General features: G+C 37.8%; 1 long non-coding RNA gene across 1 annotated transcript; it reads right to left on the reverse strand.

The window, feature by feature from the left end:
- Positions 1-863: 863 nt before the first annotated feature.
- Positions 864-23,485, reverse strand: LOC116665406. Its single transcript, XR_004322002.1, has 3 exons — positions 23,382-23,485; positions 4,076-4,276; positions 864-3,593 (listed from the first exon to the last, which is right to left on the reverse strand). It is a non-coding gene; the product is annotated as an uncharacterized LOC116665406 (long non-coding RNA).
- Between the last annotated feature and the right edge of the window lie 1,898 nt (positions 23,486-25,383).

The raw sequence follows: 25,383 nt of genomic DNA on the forward strand, positions 1-25,383 counted from the left end.
TTCTAAACCCAGGCTGGAACACATTTTTTTTTTGTACAACTTGGTACAAGTAGCATTGTCTTAAGGCAAAAGCTAATCGAGGCTTTTAGAAAGTGCCAGAATCCTGGAGGAAGAGCAATTTTCACTTTTTTCCAGGAGAAAAGTCTCATATAAAGGACTTGATAATAGATGGACTAATGAAACTCCTCCTTGAAGAGCCACGCTTAGATCAAAGCAGACAAAACCCCATAAATGCTCTGTTACATTCTCCATGTATTTGGCTCTTCATCATTTTTTAATATATTTTTTTCCCAGCTGCCATCTCAGGAGAAGCAGAAAAGCAAAGAGGACATAGAAAATTGACCTGTAACTTAAAAAGAGGATGACTCCACTCACGAGAGCCCTGATGGTGTCGACAGCACATACCAGAAATGGGACAACGAATGAAGTGGTGTCAATGCTCGGTGCACTCAGGCCACCAGAAAGCACTTCACCGTGCTCTCAGAAAGCTCCCGGATCTGTGCTGAGGAGAGGTCTGTACAATTGCTCTCATGTGAAGATGCTGTGAAAGCACAGCTTTTCCAGCTCCTAACTTTCTTGGATATGAAATGCACTGTGCTGTGTTTTGCATATTTTGCCCTTCTGTGTGGTTGCTGGGTTGGTGCCAGAAGCTAAGTTGGTGGAACTCCCACCCAAATCATCCAAGGACCTTTATCCTATTCTTTATTCCTTACAGTCAAGCGGCATTTTTCTTCTAAAGAACTCAAAGTGGCAAGATACTATTTCGGTATTATCTCATTTTTCTTTCCTTGTATTTTCTTTGTTAAAACAGCTCATAAGCCTGGCCCTCCTTCCATCCAGAGAGGAAGGGACAGGATAAACTTGGAAATTCTGACTTTTATTTTCCAAATCCTAAGCCCTTGAGGGAGGAGAAGATTTGTGGGCCCAGAGAAAGTGACCTTAATAATAAACTTGGTGGGTAAAGGATTCCACAAGCTGAGGAATATTGCCCAGGGCCCAGGGCTGTGGAGAAAGAGATGAACGAGTTTATGCTCTAGTTCCTGATCGTGCTTTCAGAGTGTTGGGTCCCAAAAGCAGAAGGGACTAAAGCAAGCAAGACCATGGAGACGGAGGCTTTGTGGGTCTCTAACCAGGCTCATAAGCTCAATGTGTCCAGGTTCCTGGTGAGTAACAGAAACATGAGCTTTGAGGCTGTATGAGTGGAGGAGACTAGAAGGGCTCATACAGAACTCTGGCCCATGGTCCAGGGGCCACATTGAATGGGACGATGGTTGTCTTAGTGTCTAGTGTGAGCAGATTACCAAGGTCCAGGGCTCACCCTGTGCCTTGGTGCCACATCAGCCCCAAATATTTTTGTTAGCTCAGAGTGGAATGGGAGAGGTGAAATCTTAACATGACCCAGGTTAATACTCATAGAAGTTTCAGGATGAGGCTTAAAGTGGAAATAAAACTGAGTTAAAGAAATTTTCAATTGTTTCCTGTGCACTTGACTTGGTGGGCTGATGATACTCCTGTCATCAGGGAGGTGTCCAGGTTAGTTTGGATCTTGGTGCTGCTAATAACCTGCTGTGTGATCTCAGGAAAGTCACTTAGCATCTCAAGCCTCGGTTTCTTCCACCATTAAAGGGAAACAATGGTAATACTTCCTCAGAAGATTGCTATATTAAATGAGACCATGTCGGACAAGGACTTGGAATGATGCTTGACTCCAAATAAGTAATGTCCTCAGATTGTAACTCTTGGTACCAGTAACGCTGATACCTGTGCTCATTGCCTTACAGTGGATTTGGTGAAATACTAATTGTGCACTTTGCTTGTATGAATATTGAAGATGTCAATACATTGATTCTCTCATCCCTTAAGATGTGTTCCCTATCTTGTGGCTCCTCTTGTCCTCATATAAAGATATTCCTAGAGTCTCCCCTATCAGACTAGGGTCCCAGACATCCTCAGACTCACTTGAATTTTGGTTTAACACGTTTAGGATGAGGCTCAGGTCTTTGTTATAAATTCCTATGAGTTTGGGCTTCAATTGATAGGCCAGAAGAAATCAGAAATTTCTTTTTGGAAACTTTGTTTCTTGTCAACCCAAGTTTCATTTCCTGTTTAAGAGTCTGTGGCAGAACATCTTAAGACCAGTCAATGGTTGTTCCTACATATTCGGTGGCCTGCTCAGTGGGAACTGCAGACCAGTCTTCAGTGGCAGGCTGGCTGCTCCAAGCTTCAGTAGGGAATGGCTAGATAGGCATGGAGGGGACCTGCACACCTTCAGATCAGTCTGCACCCCCGGTTGTGTACCAGTACATTAGGGAACTGGAGCAGTCTGTTGACCCTGAAATTCCTCCTTGGTCACAGCCTTTTAATTAGAGGCCTACTCTTCTACTGCAATCACTTCAGGAACTCTGTAGAAGTAGAGATCAGGTATGACTTGATCCCGGGAGGTGGCATCACACACATGCAGAACTTCCCTGGTTGACATCTGCCACCCCTCCCTTGTTGTTGTAGTACGTGTTGGCCGTGTCCACATTGCATGGAGGAGAGACTGTTACACATAGCAATGGCAGGCAGGTTAATGAAAGTGCCTCCGGGAGAGGCTGGTGGGCAGCCCTGGGATCAGTAACCACCGGAAGTCCGGAGTCTGGAAAGCTGCCTGGATCTGGTTAGTGAGGGTTTGAGGAGTGAAGCAACCAGCAACAGGAGTAACTGCAGTGGCAGCAGCAAACTTCAGCACAGTCTGCTGGTTGATATTCCCGAAGGATATGACACTGATGTCAGCCGGGTTTTCAATGGGCCACACTGGCATGAGCTACCAGCAGAAGCTTCTCTCAGGTTCTCTTCAAACTTTCCGTGTAGATGCCATCACTTTTCCTTTTGCAGATGTACCATGCCATTTTGAAGTCAAGGTTAGTGCCATGTAAGTGGGCTCCTGCTGCAAGGAGCTCAGGGACATTATTCTCCGTCATTTACAGGACATCAAGGGCTCCAGACATTGTGAAAGTTTTCCTGAAAGCCACAACAGGAACTGGGGGCAATGCCACATGGACCCTTCTCTGGGTAGCTCGAAAGGCCAGAAAATCTAATTGAAACATACGGAGTGAGGTCTTGTGGTCCACATGTGTAGTCCTTTGACTCTGATTCAAGAAGCGGAATATTCACAGAAGTGGAAGGATAAGAATGCATTCTGTATACTAAAGACTTTAGATAGCACTTCTCCCAGCTGGACTTCGGAGTTGTTGCAACTCCTCACTGCTGAAATTTTGTGTTTAGTTTTCTACTTAAACCCTTCATGCTGGTGGAGAAAATCACACGACTCACAGATCTTCAGCTGGACTTTCAGTTTTGCCTGGACTTTCGGTCTGGGCTTCCCTCGTTTTCTTTCTCTTGGCCATTGTCTATGATGACTACTCCAACCACCGAGTCTTGGGCATCCTCCCTCACTTTCAACAGATGATCTTGTTTTCTGCTTCTCTAGATTCTTCCCTCCTGCCTCCTTGGCAGCATCCTCCGTTGTTTAGCCTCACTCGCCCCTGTATCTTCAGCTTCTTTCTTTAATGGCTCCTCCTCCTCATTATCTAAGGTTGCTCACAGAGTTCCTTTATTAAAACACAAAGAACACAGAAATGAAACTGCTGCTCAGTCTTAGGCTCCCTCCAGCTGCCGGGCTATCTCTACCTTTCACTTCCAAATCAAGCATTTTTAAAGGTTGTGTCTACATCCCTACTCCCTCACCTCTGTCATTCCTTGGTCCACCGGAGTCTGGGGTATGCTTCTTGTCTTTCCACAGCAATTGCTCTTTCTTGACAAATCCAATGACAAGTTTTGAATTTTCCCCTCCATCCACCGGTGTCTGACACTGCTGACCCTCAGCCGTCCTCTCACCTGTCTGGGAGCTCCTTCTAAATCTTCCCCAAGCACTTCTCTATTTACCCAGTGTTTATACATCTACATTCTTCGAGGTTCTGCCTGGGCTCTTTTCTCTCACTCTTTATCCTCTCTCTGGTGAAGCATCTAATCCTGTGCCTTCAATTACTATCTTAAGAAAAAAATCTAAGAGTAAAATTGGAATCATTCTTACCTTTCCAGTTCCTCAACTCACATGTCAAGGCTCCAAGTCTTTTCAAGTCTTTGCATCAGCATCTTTTAGATCCTTGCCATTGTCCCAAACCCACTTCAGACTCATCATTTCTCACGGAAACTTCTGAAGGGGACTTCAGGCGGGGCTTATTGTATCCCATCTTGGTTCCCTCTAATGATCATCACAGCCCGAGAGATGTCTCTGAAACACATCAGCCAACATTTTCTGTTAGGGGCCAATAGTAATTAATTTAGGCTTTGAGATGGTCTCTGTTGCAGCTACTTAAATCTACTTTTGTAGCACAGCATCAGCCATAAACAATATGTAAATAAATAGGAATGGATGTGCGTCAAAAAAATTAATTACAGAACAGGCAGTGGACCAGATTTGGCTTATGATACAAAGACTGCCGATCCCTGTTTTGAAGCATAAACTTGAACATGTTCTTTCCACTGCCTTCAGAATCAATGACAAGTTCTTGAAAACAGCGTGTGAGCCAATCCAGACCTCTTACTGTCCACCTTTATCACAAAACTCAGTTCCAGCCACACTGGAAGCCTTGAATTGCTGCACTGTGCTTTGATCCACAGCTGACCTAGTAAGTCTGTTTGGGGCTGATTTTCTAAGCACAAGCTAACAAGGCAGGAAATGATGTAGGTTTGAATTATAGCTGTGACCTTACTAAAATTGTGATCTTAGGCAAGACTCAATTTCTTCATTTATGAAAACAAATAGGGATAATTTTATTATCTGGGAAAAATAATATTATCTGCCTCTTACATAATTCAGTTGCTGAAAAATAAACGGCATAGTGAAGATGAAGAGCACTCATAAGCTGTAAAGCATTATATAAATGTCCATGTTACCTACACAGGCTTGGCCAGTCCCTGCCTCCTCTTTCCTGCATCAGACTATCTCAGCTGGTACTCTCTCTGATCTTGCCCTCTACATCTCCCTGCTTTTTGGCAGTGTAGGGCAGCTGCAGCTCAGCGGGACCCTGGAGGATTCAGGCCACCTGTACCCTCTTCAGATCGACTTACTTGCTCCTTTGTAGAGCAGCCCACTCCCACTTCCTTGTCCAGCCCCAAATCTGGTGATGGAAGCCCCAGCCCCAGCGCATTTCTGGAGCAATTTCTCACACCCATGAGACCTAATTAGAAATGACCTCTGCGTGTGGGTGTGTGTGTGTGTGTGTATTGGGAGAGGTGGTGAAAGGCAAGGGAGAACTCAGGCTGCTCACTCTATCTGGCCCTCCCTCATTCCCTTGTTATTACAGGGAGGGGACAGTGCATTTCCAAATGGAGGGATAATGCACTGAGCAGATTGTCAGGAAAAGCACGTCAAACCAGTGAGCCTTTCTGGATCATATATGCCCTTTGTGAGCCTGGGGATTATTCCCACCTATTTGCAGCAGCAGAATACGGTCCATACTTAAACATCAAACAGGACTTTTAATATTTATATATTATAAAATATATATTTATTTATTTATTTAATCTGTTTTATACCTTCTAACTTTGGTTATCTTCTTATTTAAAGAGTCTCTGACTCATTCAGGCTTCTTAACTCACTGAAAATTTCTGACAGGCATCAAAAGCACAGGGAGTTAATCTTCCATATTCTTTAAAGTTTTGAAGAAACAGCAGCCCTCACATCTGGCACCAGGATCAGTTACACAGGAGGACAGTATAAAGAAGCAGCAAAAGAACAGTGAAGCAGGTTTGTTTTTCCTTTGGGCCTGGAACTAGATCAAATTACTTTTACTAGAAAATGCACTTTTTTATACTTTATAGAAGATACACTTTCTGGATTACAAAATTACTAAGGACATCATGACAGGCATTTACATACATAAATTTCATCTACTGTGGGTGGTGCCTCTTACAAAGAATCATATATATATATTATATATCATATATATATTGCATAGTATAGCATTTTCACAAAGAAAGAAGTTCTGCATAGTTTTCTATAATTGATTTTTCATTTCAAATTTGATTAGAAATCCATTTCATTGTCTTAATCTTTCTCTCTTCCTGTTTAAAAAAATCCTGTATGTAAATGAATTAACTATACAAAAGTTTCTAGACTCTGCATTATGGCAACTACTATATATATCCTAAATAATATGTTAAAAGTTAAACTGCAAAAATAGAGCTACCCAATCTACTATGAGATTTCCTGGGCACCTTGGAAAAAAGCTATTTATTGTCTCTTTAAGTTTCTGAATGAGTATAGAGAGGCTTCATTATGAAGCAGATATAACACTTATAAACAAATGCACACCTGATAGCACAGTCCCAAAATACATGAAGCAAAAATTGACAGAATTAAAGGGAGAACTAGTTCTGCTATAACAGTTGAGTACTTCCATACCCTACTTTCTATAATGGACTGAACAACTAAACAGAAGATCAATAAGGAAATTGAGGATTGAACAGCACTGTAAACAAACTAGACCTGATTGACATATATAAAACACTCCAACCAAACAAGCAGAATATACATTTATCTCAAGAGCATTTGGGAATTCTCCAGGATAGACCGTATGTTAGAATACAAAACAAGTCTCAATACATTTTTAAAGTTTGAAATCATCCAAAGTATCTTCTCTGATCACAATGGAATAAAAATAGAAATCAGTACCAGAAGGAACACTGAGAAATTCCCAAATTTGAAGAAATCAAACAATAAACTCTAAACACAATTCAACCCATAACAAGAATTGTTGGGTTTTTTTCCTCAAGTCCAGTTAGAACACTGGAAAATGACTAATGGCCCAGCTGGAGATTAGGCTCTGTCCTTGGGCAAGTCAGCTGGGGCCAGGTCGGCTTGGGTAAGAAGAGTCCAGTCCTCCCGTAGATGCACAGTAGGGTCCGGGTGATTTCCCAGGAACAGGAAAGGGATCTGATCAGACGATATAGTAGGTCCACAACATTGATAGTGGTTTGTATAAAGTAAAAAGAGCCGTAAGGATATTCATATTTAAGACTCATAGAAAAAGGAAGCTGGTGAGTTAAGGGACATCTGTGGCTCTGCTGGGTCAGGGAAAGCTTTGAGCTCTTACCCAGGCAACAAGAGTCTTCGCATCTGGAAGTAGCAGTGGCCCACGAACCTGAGAGTGGGTATCTCTGGCTTTCTAAGCCAAAGAGAATAGAGTATATCTAAATGGCTCATTAGAACAAAGTGCCCTGAGCTAAACATTGAGAGCTGAAGTACAGAGACAAGTGGGTTGAAGAACCTAGGAAAAATATAAGGATAGAGGCGTAACTTAGACAAACGCCAGAGATAGTGCCGTTGCTCACAATAGTATACGTGCAAATTTCTAGAAGCATATAAGAAGGGTAGACTAGGTTCACCAGCGAGACCCGATGATTTTAAGAATATCTTTATTGCCTTATTCTAATTCTTTCATATGTATTTCATTTCTTTCCTTCTTTGTCTCTGGAGGTGGAATGGGAAGAATGCTTCTGCATTCTAGGAACAAAGGTTTATATTGCTATTGTCACTTACAGGGGAAGACCTGGTAACAGGTAATAAGTCCCTTTCTCACTTCAGGTGCTCCCCCTGAGCAGTGTTTGCAGTGTCCCTCCTTTAAAGGTGCTCATCTTATCTGAACCCCACGGGGAAGCTGGAGAAGCACCAGGAGCAGCTCAGAGCACTGACAGGAGACGGCTGGTTCTCAAGGCAGAGCTTTCTTTTGTGCAGGGACTGCTGAGTTCGCCTCTGTTGCTGATAATTAACAGGCTCTTCTTCACCCTTGTGCAGGGAGAATTTCCTTTTTTTCCCTTGCCCCTGGCAGTGACCAGTCATACTTCTTCGACAGCTTAGTGAAATCCCCAGGAGAGACAGGATAAGAATAGCTCTCAGCAAATTTATGGCAAGAGGAAATTCTTTTGTAAGGAGTTTAAATTAGGAAATATATTGACTTTAAATAATATTTGTCCCATTTTGAAAACTTAGTGAAATGTGTTCAAATATTTTAGGTTCATTTAAATTCATTTGGTACATACAATATGTGACTTACCTAAAAGAAACTTTCCTGAGTACTCTAAAAACATAAAAATTAAACTTACAAGATTGGAGAAACTTGAATTTTCTTAAATGTCTTCAAACTGTGCGTAAACATAATAAGATTTCACTTTGCAATCACAAGTCTGAATTAATTATTCAATTAATATATTTTAAATTGGAATTATAAGGCTGCTGTGTCCTCTAATTGTCTAAATTCTTACAAACATAACAAGTACAAAAATGTTAAAAAATACACAGATTCATTAATACAAATATTAATGTTGTGATTTTGATTACTTACAAATTTCTATATTTAATTCTAAATCTTTACAGAATTGAAAGATGCTTAACTATCGAGGAAATTATTTGCAAACAATTTACAAATATATCTTCTCTGCCATTTGAAATTCTGGAAGAGTGGAGGATTTCAGCTGGGATGCTAGATTCTTGAGGATAACATCGATGGGGCATGTTTTGACCTATTATATTATAACCCTCTAAATAGGATGGTCGAATGGCCCTCTTGGTCCATATTCCTGTGATTAGGTTGTATGTTACCCAATTCTTTTAACTACTCACCGAGTATGAGACTCCCACAGCAGCTACATAAATTATTCTCTTATATTCTTTTTGTTCTTTCAGTGGGTGCTGGCAGAGGGATCTTGTTCCAGCTACATATTTCTACATAAAAAAAAAACTACTTCAGAACTTAGTGGCTTTAAAAAAAAAATCTCCATTTTATTATATCACACAATTTTGTGGGTCAGAAATTTGGGCAGAAATCAGCTGGTCGTTATTCTGTTCCACCAAGTGATCTCCATTAACCCACACACAAGGATCACCCAGTGAATCCTACAGCATTGCGGACCCACAAAAAAATGTGAGATATAATAAAATGGACTGAAAAGTCCAAGATGGTTTCATTCTCATGTCTCATACTTTGGAAGAATGGCTGGAAGGCTGGACTTAGCTGGGACTGTCAATTAGAATGCTTACATGTGGTGTCTCTAGCAATGTGACCTCAGGGTGGTCAGACTTCTGACATGGACTCTGAGGGCACTAAGAGCAAGTGTTCCTGTAAACAAGGTGGAAGCTTCATGAGCTTTTGTGATCTACCCTCAGAAGCCACATAGGGTTCACCTGCCCCTAGACTTGATAGGTTGAAGAGTCACATGCCCCATTTATATTCAAGAGGAGGGGACAGAGAGTCCCCCTTTCAATGAATATGTGACCACATTTTAAAACTGCCACAAAGCTATTAAGATAATTAAAGCTCTTCTCTATTTACTCAAAAGGTCTTTGACTTTGATGTGCACTCTTTTGAAATACATTCTGTATTTTACAAAAATATAACTTATAGATATTAAGACAACATCTGATTAAATTCTAATTATATTGCATTTCATTGTCTCACAATCTGGTCATGACTTTGAAAGATCATTCTTTTTGGTAAAATGACCTTGAAAGGTCATTCTACTTGATTAAATCATGTATAAGGACATTTCTGTCCTTTGTTTGCTAATGAGTCACAGTTGCCATCTCTTGAAATGAACTCAGAGGCAAAATGTCCTGGTCTTACATTAATGATTTTTTGAATTTTCCTGCCTAATAAATGTGCTATGAAAAATATTTTATGTTCCTATATATTCAATTCAACAAATATAAAATGTGTATCTTCTGTAAGTGAAGCACATATTAAAGAAAGACTTGGATTTTAGCAAGTGTAGATGGTTAGAAAGTCATTTAAAATGAATGGACAACAACTTAACAACAAAAAAAAATAACCCAATCCAAAAATGGGCAGAAGATCTAAACAAGCAATTCTCCAAGGAAGAAATACAAATGATCAATAGGCACATGTAAAGAATGCTCAATATCACTAATTATCAGAGAAAGGCAAATCAAAACTACAATGAGGTATCACCTCTCACCAGTCAGAATGGCCATCATTCAAAAGTCCACAAATGACAAAATGCTGGAGAGGCTGTGGAGAAAAGGGAACCCTCTTACACTGCTGGTGGGAATGCAGTTTGGTGCAGCCACTGTGGAAAACAGTATGGAGATTCCTCAAAAGACTAGGAATAGATTTACCATATGACCCAGGAATCCTGCTCCTGGGCATATATCCAGAAGGAACCCTACTTCAAAAAGACACCTGCTCCCAATGCTCATAGCAGCACTATTTACAATAGCCAAGACATGGAAACAGGCTAAATGTCCATCAACAGATGCCTGGATAAAGAAAATGTGGTATATTTATACAATGGAATGCTATTCAGCCATAAAAACTGACAACATAATGCCATTTGCAGCAACATGGATGTTCCTGGAGAATGTCATTCTAAGTGAAGTAAGCCAGAAAGAGAAAGAAAAATACCATATGAGATCGCTCATATGTGGAATCTAAAAAATAAATAAATAAATAAATAAATAAATAAATAAATAAATAAATACAAAACAGAAACAGACTCATAGACATAGAATACAAACTTGTGGTTGCCAAGGAGGAGAGGGGTGGGAAAGGACAGACTGGGATTTTTAAATGTAGAATAGATAAACAAGATTATACTGTATAGCACAGCATATACAAGATCTTGTGGTAGCTCACAGCGAAAAAAAAATGTGACAATGAATATATATATATGTTCATGTATTGTGCTCTACACTGGAATTTGACACAACATTGTAAAATGACTATTACTCAATAAAAAAAAATGTTAAAAAAAAGACATACAAATGGCAAATAGGCACATGAAAAAATGCTCAATATTGCTAATTATCAGAGAAATGCAAATCAAAACTACAATGAGGTGTCACTTCACACCAGTCAGAATGGCCATCATTTAAAAGTCCACAAATAATAAATGCTGGAAAGGGTGTGGAGAAAAAGGAACCCTCCTACACTGTTGGTGGGAATGTAATTTGGTGCAGCCATTATGGAAAACCATATGGAGATGCCTTAAAAAACTAAAAATAGACTTACCATATGATCCAGCAATCCCACTCCTAGGCATATATCCAGAGGGAATTCTAATTCAAAAAGATACATGCACCCCAATGTTCAGAGCAGCACTATTTACAATAGCTAAGACATGGAAACAACCTAAATATCCATCAACAGATGACTGGCTAAAGAAGTTGTGATATATATATATATATATATATATATATTATAATATAGGAATATTACCCAGCCATAAAAAAGAATATAATAATGCCATTTACAGCAACATGGATGGACCTGGAGACCGTCATTCTAAGTGAAGTAAGCCAGAAAGGGAAAGAAAAATACCATATGATACCACTTAAATGTGGAATCTAAAAAAATGACACAAATGAACTTATTTACAAAACAGAAACAGACTCACAGACATAGAAAACAAACTTATGGTTACCTAGGGGGAAAGGAGGTGGGAAGAGATCAATTGGGAATTTGAGATTTGCAGATACCAACTACTATATATAAAATAGATAAACAACAAGGTCCTATTGTAGAGCACAGGGAACTATATTCAATATCTTATAGTAACCTATAATGAAAAAGATATGAAAAGGAATATATGCATGTGTATGTATGACTAAAACATTGAAACATCATGCTGTACATCAGAAATTGGCACAATGCTATAAACTGACTATACTTCAATTAAAAAAAAATGAATGGGACAAGATGAGCAAGCGAGGTAAGACATCTTTGAGGACAGTGTGCTAAGAAAAGATACACACACATCTGCAAACTGCTTCATTCAGTAAGGCTTGGGGACCAAGTTCCTTTTGTTTGTCTCATTTTATCTGGTTAATTCCTCCAGGGATCTTAATCTTGATTCTGCTTTTTGGGTGATTGTGTCCATTGCCTGTTATTAAAAAAGAATTGGTAGATTTTGAATAAGTGTTTGTTGACTGAATAAATGAATGACCAATTTTAAAGAATTTGAAGATAATAAATCAGCTCTTCACACTAAAATTAAACTGCTCCTAATTTAATTTTTCAGAGATCAGGAGGCATTTTAGGTTCTCACTTGTGCCTTTGGTCATCAGTAAATAATCAGTTCTTATTGTTTTTGCCATTCAACTTATTTTGCTTCTCCAAGTATTTTGATTCTATATAAAGAGGCACGTACTATGTTTCTCTCTGTTTTTTTCTATCTAAATAAGAAGATAGAAAATCAGTACGGTAAGAATTCAGAGCGAGCTCACGGATACACCAGCCACCACCAGCTCTTCTCGGTGGTTGCTGCAAAACATCCTTGGGAATAAAGTCTTGGTTTGGTTCCCGTGAAATGCCCTGAAGGATGCACGATGTTTGATGTGTAGGAAAGGCAAGATAATATTACAGAATCGCCCTCCCCTACATTCAGCTGGTTTTGATCTCACTCAGTTGTGTCCTACAATGTGGGTCTGGAGAGAGATTTGCTTGATCTGCTGCAGGTTTAGTTGCAGGATTGCCCTACCTTTCGCATTTCATTGGTTAGTTCTAACTCCACATTAATCTCCTCTTTCCCCTCCAAATGCCATGTTCTCTTTGCTTTGTCTTACATGCCTTGTGACACTCTTGAAAATAACCTACTTAGTTAAGGGGGTCCGAGAGGAAAAGCTATTCCTGTGATTTAGGGTGACGATTTCAATTCTCAAATACTCTCTAAATATAGAGTCTACTTGCTTGAAAAAAGTGTTTAGATTGGGATCAGTTGTGACAGGTTTCTTGCTTTCAAGAATCTGAAGGGAGAGCTGAACAGAGGGGAGGAATGAAATGTGAAATGAGTTTCCTAGTCTTGTACCTTGGCAGGCTGAGCTGTGTCACCATGGGAAAAAATTCGGGGGAGTGTGACATGGGAGAGTGGCTGTTTTTCTCCTGATGCTGTTGAAGCGAAGTGACTGGGGTGTCAGGGCTTTGCTATCTTTCAAAAACAAAAAGGCTTCCTGGTAGGAGGGCCTCTAACTATTTTTGATTTACTACCTAATTTTCAGACACTAGAAATTAACAAGAACAAGAAATGAAGATGGGCAGGGAATAGCAGGAGCTCTACAATGACGACTCATGCGTATGAATAACCAGCGTCACTTCAGCATGAAGACGAACCAAGTGCGGCCATCGAGAAACACCAAGGCCTCTGCTACCTTCTATTTCTTAGAACTTCATCTTCGTACACTGTACAGTGATGAGATGGTGCCAACAGCTGATCATGAACATTAGCTTCTTTTCCAAACTGGTCCATGAGGTTTTACTAAGTAGTCTTTGGAGGGAAAAAAGAAGGTTTTTCTCCCTTAAAAAATTAAGGTTGAGAAAGGAGGATTGCTGATCTAGTATGCCTAAAATTGTAAAAACTAACTAAATAAATAAAAATTAGTAAAATAATTTTTCGTGTACAAAGATTCTAATGCTGATCTGGCCTCTTTTTCCATGGAACATGAATTTGTCTGATTCAGCTAATTTTGCCAAATGATTTTTACTCAGGTAATGCAATAATACATTTTTTAAAATTTGAATATATTTTATTATGTTGCATTTATTTGCTAATGTTGTTGATAGCAGTGATCAGTCTTATTTCTGATTTCAGTGAAAATGAATTTAGTAGGTTTTTACATAAATTGATATTTCCTTTAGTTTGGAGAGTGAATTGCCCAAGGTTCCCCAGTGTTTCTTTCCATCCTGGTTACACCTCCCCACTGTGTCATGGTGGTAGAGTGTACTTCTCTGCCTACATTGAAGTTGGGCTTGGCCACGTGACCTGATACGGCCATTGGCCTATTAATGTATATCTCTCAATCCAAGTCTTCAAAGGTGTTCCTTTGAACTGCCCCAGGTAGCTGGTACTCCTTTGTAGAGGTCTGAGAATGAAGACACTTTTAAAAAAAAATAAACTGGACCTGAAGCCTGGAGTTCAGTGTGGCATTGCAAAGCCCAGACTAGATCAGCCAAACCACTGCAACGTGCACACCTGTGAGAATGAAAATAATTATTTATTGTTGCAAGTCACTGAAATTCTGAGTTTGTCAGTATTGTAGCAAAAGTGGACTAATACAGACCTTCACTCTAGAAGTGGTTGTTGTCTTTATAAAAATTCAATATATATGATATTTTTGTCTTTGGGACTAGGGGAGCAGGTGGTATGAAAACTAGTGTAGAAAGCTGGAAAACTTACAGTCTGTGTTATGTACTGACAAAACATTTGGGATCCCCATGGGGGCAGAAAATATGCTTAATGAAATATGGAATTAGAAAGTTACTTCAAGGCAGAATGTTGATAGCATAAGCAGGTTGTTGTAAGAAAGAAATAATCTCAGGGAAAAAAAATTTGGCCAGTTTGCAAGCAGAATTGAAAGTAAACAAAGAGAATCTAAACAATGTAGGTTGGGTGATGAAGCTGTTTCTCACTGAACCACAGCAAAAGCCACGAAGACATAGAGCAGAGACAATCAAAGATGGGACCTAAAGCATTCTTTTTTAAGACCTGAAAAATTAGACTAGTGTTAGGAAATCCTTACAGAAAGGTATGTCTCTGAAATCTATTTTATAATTGGATACCTTAATAGTTTTTTTGGTGCCTTATGTAAGAATTTTTTGCTTATCCCAGAATCAAAGAAATATTCTTCTATTTTCTTCTAGAAAATTTATAGTTTTAGTTTTCACATTAAGATCAATGACCCTTTATGAGTTAATCTTTTGTGATGTGAAGAAGGAGTTCAGATCAAAATTTTTTCCTCTATGGATATCTGATTTCTTCAGCACCATTAATTGAAGAGATCTTTCTTTCTCATATTAAATTTTATTAACATCTTAAATCTATTAACATCAAGTGAGCTCTCTAGGCTGATCAATTAATTTATGGGCTTATACTTATGCCAATAAGAAATTTATTGTTTTAATGAATATGGCTTTTTGTTAAGTTTTGAAATCTTCTAATATATCTCTTCCAACTTTGTCTTTTTTAATTGAGATTATTTTGACTATTTCAGGTTTTTTTCTTCATATGCATATTAACATCAATTTATCAACATCTATAAAAACAGCTGTTGGTATTTTATTTGGGACTGTAATCAATGACTTAACAATATTAGTTTTGCTCCATGAGCATGATCTGTCTTTCCACCTACTTAGGACTTCCTTCATGTTTTCTCAGCACTTGTTTTCTTGTAGTTTTCTCTTGTAGCTTTCAGTGTAGGAGAATTTGCATTTTTTTGTTAAATTTACTTCTAGGTATTTGCCGTTTAAAAGCTATTATAAATGAGATGTTTTTAAATTTACTTATGCAATAGTTTACTGCATGTATAGGGACATGCCACTGGCATTTTAAAATATTGACCTTATATTAGATGACTTTGCTAAATTCACTGATTAGTTGTAGTACTACATCAATTCTTTTAGATTTTCTACTTACATATTCCTGTCATCTGCAAACAGTGATAGTTCTACTTAGACGTTCCAACTTTATGACTTACTTGTTTTTATTACATGAGCCAGGACTTTTGTTACAGTGTTGAATGGAAGTAGTGAGAGTGGATATCTTTGCTCTCTTCTTTATCTTAGGGTAAAGGCATCCAGTATTTTATAGTATAACGTCAATTATTGAGAGCTGTATGCTAAAAACTCTGATGACTGTGGATCTGTTTATCCATTTCTTATTTATTCTTGCCTATTTTTTGCTTAATTTCTTTTGAAGTAACATTAAATGCATACATAATTAGGATTGTTACATGTTTCTAATGGATTGACCCATTTATTATTATGAAATATCCTACTTCATCTCTGGGTAATATCCTTTATCTTGAAGTTTATTTTATCTGATATTAATGTAATCATGCCAGCTTTCTAATAATTACTAATTAGATGTTATAACTTTTCAGTCTTATCTTTTATCCTATTTGTGTCTTTATATTTAATGTGTGACTTTTTGCCTAGATGTTGGTTTCTAAACTTCTCCTCACTAAAAGAAAGCAGATATCTTTAGATAATGGTTCAGTTCATGACAAGAGAAACAAACAAACAAAATAGCTTAGACTATTTTGTTGCGCCAGAAATTAAGGATACACTTAAAATAAAATTGGGAGCATGTTAAATAGATGCAGGAGACATCTGTGAGGATATTGAAATATTATTTATGTAGTATTTCACCAATAATGCATAATATGAATCCAGTCGTAAGGACAAATCAGAAAAAATCAAATGAAGGGAAATACCATAAAATAATTGACCTATATTCTTTGAAAGTGCCATTAAAAACAGAGAAAGGCTGAGGAACTGTTTCAAATTTTAAAAGTCTGAGGAGACATGACAACTAGATACAGTTTGTGATCCTGGACTAGATTCTGTACTGGGGAAGTTTCTATAAAGGATATTTTTGGGACAATTGTTAACATTGGAATATGGGCTGTATGTTAAATGCAAATATTGTGTCAACGTTGGTAACTATACTGAGGTTATATAAGAGAATAGTCTTATTCTTAGAAAACATACACCAAGTATCAGGCGTAAAAAGGGCATAATATATGAAACCTACTCTCAGATCGTTCAGAAGAATCAGTAAGATAGCAAATGGGACAAAATGGAAAACGTTGATGATTCTGGATAAAGTACTTAGTGTATTATTACAACTTTTCTGTAAGTTTGAAAATATTTAAAAAGAATAGTGTGTTTCTTGTAAACAGAAGAATATAGTTGGCTCTGCTATTTTAACTCCCTTTCAACAGTAGATCATCTGTTTTGTACTTGAAGATTTTGGTTTAGTTATATTCAACATAAATACTAATATGTTGGGCTTTAGCCTATCATCTTGCTGTTTGTTTTCTATTTATTTCACCTGTTCTTTGTTTCACTTGTCTCTTTTCGATTAACTAGTTATTTTCATTATTCTTTTATCCCCATCTGTTGGCTTTTTAACTACACCTTTTTGCTTTTATTAGTGGTGACTCTAGGGTTGTTCTGTTCAATATGATAGCCACTACCCATATGTTACTATTTATATTTAAATTAAAATGAAAGAAAATTTAAAATTGAGTTCTTCATTTGTACTAGTCACATTTCAAGTGCTCTGTAGCCACATGTGGCTAGTGGCTGCTGTATTTGAGAGTACAGAGTACAGAACATTTCCACCATTTCAGAAAATTCTATTGGACAGAACTACTTTACAGATTAAAATATATATCCCTAACTTATTTCTGTCTACCTTGAATTCATATTCTACCACTTTACAGATAGTGTAAGAAGCATACAACAGTATATTTCCATTTATCCACCATCTAGCCTTTTGTTCTAATATTGTCATTTATTTGACTTGTATATATGTTATAAATCCCACAGTTTTTTGCTTATTTTTGCTTTAGGTGGTAGCCTTTTTAAAATTTTAGTAAAAATAATGTTTTAAAATGTACCCACATATTTCTCTTTCCTGTGCTTTTAATTCCTTCCTTGGTTTGTGATTATTTCTCCTCATCCTGAAGAACTGCCATTAGTAGTTCACGTTGTCTTCTTCTGCTGGCTTCAGATTCTCTCACCTTCTGTTTGGATTTGTTTTTGGTTTTCAGTGGTTTAACTAAGACACGCTGAAATGTGGTTCTTTGTACTTACACTTTTGAGATCAGCTGAACTTATTGAACATGTATGTTTATATCTCTCATCAATTTTTGAAAGTTCTCAGCCATTATATTTAAAAATATTTGTCACTTTCTCCTCTCCATCTGGAACTTTTTTTGTATGTTAAACAACTTAATATTATCATATGTGTCTTTCATTTGGTGCTATTTTTTTCTTCTCTTTTTAGTTTGGATAATTTATATTGACTTGTCTAGATGCATGTGTATGTGGTTGAGGAGAGAGCAACACAGATACATTAGAACATCAATCAAAGCATAGCCTAGAGGAGAAAACATTCATAAAAGACTTGCGTATCCAGGAGTAGGGGAAACATTTTGTAAGTGATGTTCTCTTCCTCTGGTCATCACTCGATCTTCTTTGCTTTCTTCCAGTGTGTGTCAGTTAATTCTTTTTTGAGACAATTGGAGAAAGTATAGTACTGTGTCTACCAAAAAGCCAAAGAAAAGTTATCTGAATGGAAAAATTAATTTTTAATTGCCACGGTTGGATATTTCTGTGGTAAGTTTAGGATGAAAAAGCTCACCTCACTAGTAAATCAGGAAGAGCTGACTGTGAATGACAGGATTTCTCATTGATGCCCTTCGGATACTAACATGATGGACAATCAGTACAGATAGAACTGGTCAGTCAGAAACAGAATAAGTATGTTCTGGCAACAACAATAATATATCTTCTAAAAAGAGTTTTCAACTACTTTTCTTCAAAACTGTGCTCCTTAGGCAGTGATTCACTAAGTAATAATATGACAAAAAACAACAGCAATGCTAGGAATGAGGGGAAGGCAAAGAGAAAGGGGAAACATTTATTGGGCTTTTACTTAGTGCAAGGTGCTGCACAAAATCTTTCTGAGTTAAGTTTTATTATTATTCCTATTGAATGAAGAGGGAAAACAAGGCACAGAGAAGTTGTGCTGCTTGAGCAATGCAGAGAGCATCTATTTAACATCTACTTTACCTCTCCAGTGAGTGGAGTAATGATTTGGGGAGTATTGACCTTGGATAAAGTGGTGATTCTGAGTCAAAGTTAATTTAATTAATTTTACCAGTGATTGATTCAAAATGGGTTAATGACCCAATTCTGACATGAGGCGTGCCATGAGGAAAAGTTTGATGGAATCTTTTGAGGAAGGTCTTAACTTGCTTGAAAAGACAATCACATTTTCCCAGTGGGCTTGAACTAGGAGGAACATAACCATGGTTGCTACTAGTGGCCATCTCATAATTGTGAAAGGAACCAGATTTACTATGATGCATGGACAAGAATATTAGACAGAAAGATCCTGGGTCCTGATGAGAATGAATTACCTTGAAGCTGCCCACCTCTGGAATCTTTCTTACATGAATTTTTTTTTTTTTTTTTTTGCTTAAACTAGTTTGAATATGAGTAGAGCAAAACTAGAGTTGTACTCACTTAACTTTAATCTTTAAATTCCAATAAATTATTTCACTTGTACTATTAAGCATGACAAAATAAACACCCATCTTTGCATACCTTGTTTGAATATTTTTTATACTTTTTATTTTATTATTTAAAAACCAATGTTTATCATTCATATCACAAAGGGCTATTTTTCTTAATAAAAAAGAAGCTCTACAAATCAATACACACATAACAGTTAAATGGAAAAATAAGCAAAAGCCACAGGCAAGTCACAGAAAAGGAAATAAAAATAAATCTTAAGTATAAAAGATGCTGAGCTCCACTCATAACAAGATAAATGAAAACCAAAATTACACTAGTCTGCACTATTTTCCTTCCATCAGATTGCAAAGACAAACATATGTGATAACACACTTTGCTGCCAAGTGTGGAGAAACAGCATCGTCATACGTTACTCATGGTCATTTAATTGTCAACTTTTAGGAAGGGTCATTTGTCACCACCTTTTTTGATCTAGCAATTTCACTTATAGAAACTTACAAATATATTTATACTCATGTGAAATTACATTTTCACAAGTTTATTACTTTCAGTTTTGTTTGCTATAGCAAAAGATTGGAAACAATCTATAACAAACTAGTTGACTAAATTATGGCGTCCTACATAATGTAATACCATGGAAGTACTTTTAAAAAAGGAGAAAAATCTAGGAAGAGACAAAGTGATACCCAAGACATATCGTTTAAGCAAAAAAGTTAAGTACAGAGCAGTGTATGTAATGTACTACCAATTATATAAGAAGGAGAAAATAATGTGTTTTGGAATTTATATGCATTTATATGTACATATATATATGTTTGTGCAATATATGAACTTGCTCAACTCTTTGTAAACTATCTCTAGGAGGATACATAAGTAAATGATGACATTTTTTGCCTTTAGAAAGGGAAGCCAGGTGGCTGAAGGCAGGTATCAGAAGAGATTTGTACTTTTTGAATTTAAACACAAATATATTTTGAAAAATAAATAAGCACAATTTAAAAAACCCAAATAAACAAACAAATAAATATATATACATGAACACATATAGATAGTAAGACAATTTCTGTTAGTAATTGAAGAAAAATTTTTCAAGAATTTATTTGGATGAATTTTTTTTGCTAAAGCTGCTTATTATCCTTTTTTTAATATGTATTTTTATTCAAGTATATTCAGTTTACAATGTGTCAATTTCTGGTACAGCACAATACTTCAGTCATATAGGAACATACATATATTCATTTTCATATTCTTTTTCACCATAGGTTACTACAAGATATTGAATATAGTTCCCTGTGCTATGCGGTATAAACTTGTTTATCTATTTTATGTATATTAGTTAGTATCTGCAAATCTAGAACTCTGAATTTATCCCTTCCCATTCCCTTCCCCCATGGTAACCATAAGTTTGTTTTCTATGTCTGTGAGTGTGTTTCTGTTTTGTAAACAAGTTCGTTTGCTTTTTTTTTAGATTCCACGTATAAGTGATATCATACGGTATTTTTCTTTCTAAAGACGCTTGTTATACTTTAGACATGTTTCTTGATTAAACCAGAATGTGCTTTCAAATTTATTTACACAAAAATATGCTGACATCACATGTCATACAAAATTGCTTACATATGTATATGTCTATATGTGTATGTCTGCATGTGTATATATGTTTAGGTACACTTAGAAAGAGGAGAGATGTATACACCCCCACACATACGTTTACACACTCACCCCTAGAGAGATGCTTGGAAGTAATATAGGTATCAACTATTATTCGTAGTAATCTCTCTCCAGGTGATAGAATTTGCATGATTTTTGCTTTCTTCTTTGTACTTTTCTATAGTTGAATTTACGACGTGCAATGAATATGTATCTTTTTCCCCAAAAGAATAAAATTTTTGTAAAACAATAACAAAATATTCATAAGTTGGAAAAATTTATACCATAGTGAATAATAGCATCAGGTATCCTAAATTGCCACTTGAAATTAGAATAAAAACAGCACATTTTGGAATAAAAATTGCCAGTTCCCTTCCTTAATAGCACAGCAGCCTAATAAGAGTGGTATTTTTCTAAGGTTCCCGATATTTCCAGGTGTCAGAGCCCCACATGTTTTCCTGCCAGTGCCTGCCTGGATGCAATGTTGTTTTTTTATCTTGTAAACAAAGATTTACACAGAAAAACTTGTAAAAAAAAAAAAAAGGCACTGATTCACCAAAAATTGTGGAGTCTTTTATCAGATAGGATTGCGGGCACACACCATCACCCTTAAGCAGCCTAACGTAGGAGGGATGGTTTGGTCTGATATTTATACCCTTTTCCTGGAGAACTCCTAGGTTATTTCTCTCTACCCTGTCCTTTGGCACTGATTAATTTTCCTGAACTTCCTCTTCAAGTCTTGAGAAGTGGCCAGCACATTTGCTCCCTGCACTAAATTGTTACATGACCTCTTAACTCAGTAACTCCCAATTTATAATCACAATATGGAAAGAAGTACAAAATTTCCAATGCCAAACCCTAGTGTGCACATACTAAAAATAAAAACATATACACAAAGAAAACCATTGTCTTTTTCCAGTGAGGTGCCGGTTCTTAAATCAAAAAACTTAAATTTGCTGGACTATCCAACCTAAAAAATGAAACAATAAATGATTTAAAAAGTATGCCTATACTAACTAATCTACTCAACAAGCACTATGGTGCCAAGGACTATGATAGGTTCATTATCTTCAACCTGCCAAGGAACCTTCATGCTGTTTTCCATAGTGAGTGTACTGATTTGCAGTCTCACCAGTCATGCACTAGGGTTAACAGTGCACTCATTTAAAGAATGAGAATTCTTTCTACTAAGTTCGCATCTGCACTGAACCTCTAGGAATGGGCAAGGGGTGTGTCAGTTGAGTCTGTCCTTTTTTATTAGATAAGCAGTTTTCTAGATGCAACACTCAACACTCATCCACTTGTTGGTCAAACTGTATCGTGAAGCCAGTCCTGGCTGGAAGATGTTGGGGGAAAGAGGTTGGAGCTGGGGTCAGCAAACTGGAATGTGAGTCAAGGAGAGAGAGTTTAAGAGAAGAGAGGAGCAGTGTGAATGGGGCTGAGCAGAAGCTGGGGAAAAGCACCTGTCACAACCGCCTGGGGAGTTTGGGGTTGGGGATGGGAGATGAAGGATGGGTGATGCAGCCGCCTTGGCCCCTTTCATAGTTTTCGCTTCAGACTCACCCTTCCAGGTTGGCTTATATAAAATGGATTTACCATGTCTCTTTTGTATTCATTCCACAAATATTTATCATGAGCCTAGTACATATTGTCAGAAGGTTTTTTAAATGAACACATAACTCAAGACTGTGTGGGCTATAATAAAAATAAAAAGTATGTATTGTAACTATATATATAGTTAGTCTTTGTCTCTAGTTCCTGGTACATATCTCCTAAAGTGCTTGGAATGTCCTGAGTGATAGAAGTGCCTTGCGTTACTCATAATGAAGCCCTTTGGAGCACACCCGAGCCTACGCTCTTGAGATAACTCAGGGTGGGGCTCCTAGACAGGCCCCCAGGATGGGGGCTGCTCAGCAAAGAGGCTAAACATAAGATTAGAGGGTGGGAACTCTCAGCTCCACCCCTAGACCACGAAGGAGGGGAGGTGGGCTGGAGATTAGGTTATAAAAGTTCTTGAACAATGAGGTTTGGAGAACTTCTGGGCTGGGGAACAGGTAGAAGTTCTGGGAGGGTGGTGCCCCTGGATAAGGCAGATCAGCTCGGCACTCCCCCCATACCTTGTTCTGTGCATCTCTTCCATTTGACTCTTTCTGAGCTGTATCTTTTATAGTAAACTCGTAATTGTAAGTAAAGTGTTTTCCTGAGTTCTGTGAGTCATTCTGGCAAATTATCAAACCTGAGTGTGTGCAGGGGGGGTCATGGGATGCCCCTTAATTTGTGGGATCTGATGTTAACTCAGGTACATAGTGTTTTGTTTGTTTGTTTTCCCTCCAAATATATTCTCTATTTCCTTCAGAAACTGGCTTTAGTCCTCCAGTCCTTGTAAACGTTTAACACAATTGGTGTGAGATCAAACGGTAAGTGTCTATACCCTTGGTCTATGTTGCTGGGGTGAGTTTATACCAGGAGAAGTTGGAGCGAATGCAGTGAGCACATTGGGGAGCACAGAACTGGAGAATTTGTGTTGAAAAAGACATCATCCATTTAGTGTCAGAGAAAAAAACAACAGACTGCAAAACCTAAAAGGCGAAAACAAAAACAAAACCACACAAACAACAATAAACTTACCATCATGACCATTAGTTTTCGCATGCTAGCAGGAAACAACGCCTGGCAGTACAGACCCTTCCTTAAAAGTGGCAGTTCTTTCAAGCTGAGAGAGCAGTCGAATTGGCACACGTCTCAGAGTCCACAGTGCAGGGAGGTGAGGTCGGTAGGTGCCACGTACACAGCCAGTCAGCCCTACGCTTCTGTCACCACATAACCCATCCCCACTGAGCCATGTCTTTAAAAGGCGGACCCACGCCTAAATGAAGCCTGGTTTGCTAACATTTTGGGACACCCAGAAGAGGCATGTTTTCCCACAGTTGTGTTGAATAAACACAGCCAAATTGTGAGTTGTAGATCCTTGTTATGAGTTGAATTGTGGTTAAACTGTCTGCAGATTCTTTTTTTAAATACAATTTTTGAATAGGCAAATATGTACATTATTTAATTCAAATCAGAATTTTAAAGGCTTCTTATCAGCCTTTCTCCACTAGTCAGGTTGATCTTTGAGCCTCTGTTTGCCAAAGCTGAGGTTTATCACTTAAAAACACCTTGGCTTTATATTTAGTCTGATAATAAAAAAAAAGACTAACATGCTTGAACTAGACAGCTAGAATATTGCTTATCCAAACTGTTTTTTATTTGTATCATTTTCTCTTCTTTCTTGGATCCAACTTGCTTGGATTAGCTTTATTTAGTACTCAGTACAAATGTCAAACTAGTTAAATTTGGTGTACATAATAAACCATCCCTAAATGTAGAAACTTAAAGCAGTAACAATTTATTACATCTTAGAATTCTGTGGGTTGACCAGATGGTCCCCCTGCATTCTGCGGTGTCAGCTGGGGCACTGGGATGGCTGGAAGGGCCAGAATGGCCTCACTCATGTTGCTGGCTGTTGGTGTCAGGGGTCAGTTGGGAACTCAGTTTAGATTACTGACCAGGGCCTTGGTTCTTCTCTAAGTGGGTCTTTCACACAGCTGCCTGGGCTTTTTACTGCATGGATGCTGGGCTCTAAGAAAGAGCACTCCAAACCTAGTGTAAGAAGTTACACACAAACCATTGAATTCCACTGATCAGAATCTATCCGAGAAATGTATCCTGGTTATGCAAGATGGGAAGCTGGGTGACGGTTACACAGGAACCCACTATAAGTATGTTTGCAACTCTTCTACAAATTAAAATTATTTTAAAATAAAAAGTTTACAAAGAAATAAGTCACAGGGTCAGCTCAGATTTAAAGGGAGGGGAAAGAGACTCCACTTTTTGATGGGGCAATGACAGGTTATATTACAAGAGAGCACGTCAGATGGGAGAAGTTGTTGTAGCAACATAGTGAGCTTCTAAGCTCTGTTCAGAACATTTTAGCCACAGCGTGGCGTGTGTGTGTGTGTGTGCGTGCGTGTTTGATTTCTAATGCTTTCTCACCTGCATTTGTCAACCTTCCTCTTTAATTTTTGAACCAGCTATTGAGAAGTACTTCTGTGTTCATATTTCTGTCCATTCCTCCTTGGATCACGTTTTCTGAACATGATCCAGAAAAAAGTAGGTTGTCTTAAGTAAAACTAGGAAGCAGCCACTGACTTGACTACTGTGATGTGCTGAGCCCAAGACTGGGACTCAGACATGGAAATCCATCACATGCAAACAGTGTGTGAGCTAAAGTAGAGTGTTTTTTTTCCTGAAAGGCCTGGGTCTCTAGGTTGCAACCTCTAGAATCCAGGTGAATGTCTAATCATCAGTATTTGCTTTGTGAGCTAATAGATTTGAAAGCTTGGCTGTGATAATTTGCGAGTCATTTGTAAACACCTCAGAATTTATTGAAACTACATTTTAGGATCTGCCTTGGTCTTTCCTGAAGTTCCAAATTCCACTTTCTGCTCCTTTAATCTTCATGCCCCAGCATGGAAATAGCGGATTTATGAGGAAAGAGGAAGAAATCTGGGATTATTTGGCAAGGAAATTCTATCCAAAACTTCATTGTTTAAGAAAGCACCATAGTCATAAATGAAATTGATCTATG

The sequence above is a fragment of the Camelus ferus genome, chromosome 8 (assembly GCF_009834535.1).
Source record: "Camelus ferus isolate YT-003-E chromosome 8, BCGSAC_Cfer_1.0, whole genome shotgun sequence".
In the NCBI taxonomy this organism is placed as follows: Eukaryota; Metazoa; Chordata; class Mammalia; order Artiodactyla; family Camelidae; genus Camelus; species Camelus ferus.